We start from the raw sequence: 2,068 nt of genomic DNA on the forward strand, positions 1-2,068 counted from the left end.
GGGTCTTGATTTTTCTTTAAAGGGTCCCACATACGTGTAAGAAATACTCAATAAAATTTGTATGCTTTTCTCTTGTTAAGCAGTGTTATGTCAGTTTAATTACTAGGCCCAGCCAGAGACCCTAAGAGGGTGGAGGAGAAATTTTACCTTTCTTAAAATAGCCCACCTAGAGCTTTCCCATGTCACAGTCTCCAACCAGGGCATATCTGAAGTCTTCCCTTTTTTTCCAGTATAAATCTTTCTTACTCCACTGCAGTAGCAGAAAGCAACCCTTATGAATTTTTAACTTACTTTCCTCTTTCCTGAATGAATTCATTCCTGTGTATTCTAAATTTTAGAACTACGTCAAATCATTCGAGTACTTTATTACTCATCCCTTCTGTTGGAAAATGATTACTGACAACCGGTGTTCCATTCTGCTACTCTTCTCCTTTCTTCATTCATCTATGTGTAGTTACACCATCTACCTATACATGAAATCCAGTATTAAACATTGTTCTTTTGGTGGTTCATTGGTTTCTTAGGAAGTTATTTGTTCTTGTATCCAAAAAGTGGGTGGAAAATGCTAACAAGTAAGATCCCCCCCCCCACAGACACACACAAAAAGTAAGAAAATCCAGAAATGAAGGGGTGCCTAGGTGGCTCAGCCATTAGACTTCTGCCTTCGGCTGGGATAATGATCCAGGGGTCCTGGGATCAAGCCGAGCATCCAGGGTTCCTTGCTTGGCAGGACACCTGCTTCTCTCCCGCTTCCCCTGCTTGTGTTCCCTCTTCCACTGTCTCTCCCTCTGTCAAATATGTAAATAAAATCTTAAAAAATAAAAAAGAAAAGAAAAAAATTCAAAATGAAGTAATCGATTACATTTCCTAATTTTTCTTGATTATTATCAAAATGGGGACAAGAATCTTCCTATTTCTCTTTAACTTTACTTCTTCCAAAATCAGTAAAAAAAAAAATTTTAAATGCACATCTCAATAAGTGTAGTTACCTTTTGTCACCAAAGTTATTACAAAATTAGTAACATTTTTAACCAAATAACCTTCCAGTTTGCTGTCAAGCAGTATTTTTACAAGTCTGCCAATTGTTTAGTTACTGTTCATAAACACAAATTTCCTTAGCTCTTAACCCAAGAACTTGTCCTCATTTTATTTTCAAATGAAAGAGTTACATTCTGGTTTTGAAATCAATTGCTTGCAAGCTAAAGGCAGTGCCTTAAAAAAAAAAAAAAAAAAAAAAAGCCTAAAAATAAACATAATGTTAGAAAATAAAAGCCAATTATATTCACTTAGAGCTTGTTTAGAAAGAATGAAATGTAATACTTTCATTGTTTCTTGGCATTTGTCACTCAGCACAAGTTACTTAATTCATTTCTGGCTTGTTTCACCTGTAAAATGGAGATAATATTACCTGCCTCACAAGATTGGCCCTAAGATTAACTTTTGGGAATTAGCATTAGCTTTATCCTTTCACTACTCATATTCGAACAAAGAGCTTCCTCCAAAGAAAAAGAAGAAAGTAATGGCTACTCAAGGACTAATACTTATTTCAGGCAAGTATAAAGTGATCTTTCAAGTAGCCAAGCACATGAAATTCTTCTGGAAAATTAATTTCTCATTCGTTTGGCATCAGATAAATCCGGGTTGAAACGGCTCTTCCCCTTTGGGGAAAAGTCACAGTTGTAGTACTTAAACCCATCGATTTCCTCCTCTACAAAACCGGGATAATACCACTTCAAAAAGTTGGTTTAAAAAATTAAACGAGGAAATATACGTGTTGTGTCTACCAGGGGCACTGCTCGTTAATTCAAAAAATATTCAAGGATTCCTCACTCCTGCAGATGCAAAAAGGTTAATAATCCTCAGTCTTTACCCTCGCCTTGTACGAGGGAACAGAGGGAAAACAGAAACACTTCAGAACCCTTCTTCTAGGAACTAAATTCACTGTCTTCTTACACCACCGGACCCTTAACCATAGGGACAAGCAGCAGGCTTCCTCAAATGCAATTACGCCCCCTCAGCCCTGCGTCCTTGGACTCCGCGCCGAAGGTGCCTACCTCTGCGCCTGCGC

The sequence above is a fragment of the Mustela erminea genome, chromosome 5 (genome assembly GCF_009829155.1).
Source record: "Mustela erminea isolate mMusErm1 chromosome 5, mMusErm1.Pri, whole genome shotgun sequence".
Lineage (NCBI taxonomy): Eukaryota > Metazoa > Chordata > Mammalia > Carnivora > Mustelidae > Mustela > Mustela erminea.